This window comes from Dendrobates tinctorius, unplaced genomic scaffold (assembly GCF_039654945.1).
Source record: "Dendrobates tinctorius isolate UK_male_01 unplaced genomic scaffold, ASM3965494v1 ptg000189l, whole genome shotgun sequence".
NCBI classification, from domain to species: Eukaryota; Metazoa; Chordata; class Amphibia; order Anura; family Dendrobatidae; genus Dendrobates; species Dendrobates tinctorius.
Window position 1 is genome coordinate 11268024 of NW_027361856.1, and position 2705 is coordinate 11270728.

The following is a 2705-nucleotide window of genomic DNA, read 5'->3' on the forward strand; positions in this document are numbered from 1 at the left end:
GAGACGACAGGGATGGGGACAAAGACCACAAGCATGGAAACAAGAAGGATAGGGACTATCACAAGTATGACAAAGACCACCATAAGCATGGACATTGCAAGGATAAACATAGTAACTGCTACAAACAAGATGAAGAGAGAAGACCAAAAGACTACCACCACAAGCACTATGACACCCATAATTCCCCCAGGAAGTATTAGACACTTTGCCACCGTTTCCATGGTCTGGGGTGAGGGGTGTTTACGATAAGGAGATGGTAGAATTGGGAAGATGTTGTGTTGCTCATTGTCTCACGTTTGCATAGTTCCCACTGTTTATGACCACGTGACGTCTTCCAGGACTTGGTTTGCTTAGAAGGACATTTGCATGTTTTGTTGGTTTTGCCCCTCCTGCCTTCAGCATGGATTTGGCAATTATTTCCACATTTCGGTTGTCCTCCTCCAGTTTTCCATCTTGTTACAACTTTGCTGTGTTTTTTTTTCTTGATCTTCCGTATATGAAGACAATAGAAAGTGGGTTAATAGCAGTTCTTACCAGTAACCTGTTCGGAGACCAGGAAGGGTCAGCTTGTGGAGAGGCTCTGTATCCGGCCCCCAGAGAAGTGGCCAATCAGTTCATGGTGGAAACCTAAAAGGAGTCCATTTGGTTTATCACTTGCGTTCCTGGCCTTAAGTCTGTAGATGAATGACAAGCTGTCCATATGTGTAGACTGCCACGAATCATGTCGCCAAGGCAATTATCAGAGGAAAAGGTTTGCATTATTTCAGTGGCAGTCACTGCCCTTACTGGACACATGTTCGAGACTAACTGCAGATGAAGGTCCAATTAATAGAAGTGCCGTCTAGAGATCTCAGTGTCTTTTACAATCTTTATAGACCATCCCGAAATGTCAGGTAGTAGAAGAATGGCTGTCTAAAATCTGAAATATGCAATAAGAAAAAACTCCAGCCCACGCCCTAGGAGGCTAGAGCCACTTAATCCATGGGACTAGATGTAATCCAATGTACGCAAAAAAGAGGATTGATCCAGCTTCCAGCGATTTTGCAAAATTTATTGGAGAAGGTGTAAAAATATACCAAGTGCTAATAAAAAGACAGCATAGCAGCAACTCGTTACAAACGCACCCGGCGTTCTTTGTCAGAGCTGCGATCATCCACCAATAGACACACACATAGAACATCACATAATCAACCTAAAAACAAAACTCATCAGATGTGAATAAAATACAGAAAGGACATTTCATTGGATAGAACCCCCCCCTCCCATGCCAGTATATGACCCCATAATGACACTAGGAAATAAAGGAAACAAATCAAAAAATGATTTTTTCCATAGTGGAACATACATTCGTTGTGAGTTTTCATACCCTTGGGGCTGCAGGTGTCTATATGGTTCATCCAATATACCTCATGGTCACGGAACCGCTTTCCAGTGTCCTCGCCTTTCAGTGTGGAGAAAATCTTTTCTATTGCATAGACCTGAAACAGCTGTCTCGCCGGGATGTAACTGGACAAAATGCCTAGTGTGAGACATGGAACGGTTTTATCCACGGTACTGCAGATACCTGAGACATGTTGGTGGTGAGCTGTTGGGAGAGGTGCTCTTTCACGCTTCTGGTGGTGAGATGTTTGGAGATGCACTCTTTCACACTCCTAGTGGTGAGATGTTGGGAAAGGTGCTCTTTCACGCTCCTGGTGGTTCGGACTACATAAAGTTTGTTGCATAACATACAGTTGATGACATATATAACATTCACTGCTACAATGGTATTCTTTAGTCTGCACGATAATTTTAGCACTGTGACGGGTCCAGCCAGGATATCCTGGGGACACTGGAAAGCAACTCTGCGACCATGAGGCAAATTGGATGTACTATCTAGACACCTGCAGCCCCAAGGGTCTAAACACTCGCAAAGAACGTATATTCCACTTTGGAAAAAATATTATTTTTATTTTTCTTCATTTCCTTGTGTCATTATGGGGTCATGTACTGGCATGGGGGGTTCTATCCAATGAAATGTTGATTCTATATTTTATTCACACCTGAGGATAGTTGTTTTTAGGTTGATCTTGTGATGTTCTATGTGTGCATCTATTGGTGGATGACTGCGGCTCTGACAAAGAACGCCGTGTGCATTTGTACCGCGTTGCTGCTATGCTGTCTTTTTATTAGCACCTTGTATATTTTTGCACCTTCTCCAATAAATTTAGCAAAATCGCTGGAAGCTGGATCAATCCTCTTTTATGCCTAAAATCTGCATTGTCTTCTCCACCATGGAGTTGGGAAATTGGCAGCAAGGACAGACCCTCACAAAGCAGCAGCGGGGACAGTGGTTTTAGCCAAAGCCAGAAGTGGATCTGAAAGAGAGAATGTCTGTCTTGTTCCATCTGTCCCCTTTCTTAACTACACCCCAGTTTTTATTCTTCCACCTTCCTATGTACTCCATTTTCCTCTTCTCTCAGGCTTTTTCCTTCGTCTTCTCCTTCCATGGTTCATCCTTTCCTTTTTCAGGCTGCTCTGTCCATTGTCCCTCTCCTTGGTGTGTACTTCTTCTCGCACCTCCATCCTTATCCCGTTTTTATTTTTATTTTTCCTTCTATCTATCCTTCTTTTATACTTCTTCGTTCTTTCTGCCTCTTTTTTTTTTTTCCCTCCTTTGTGCTGTGCTTTTTTCCTTTCCTGTATACCTCTCTGCCTCTCTCCGT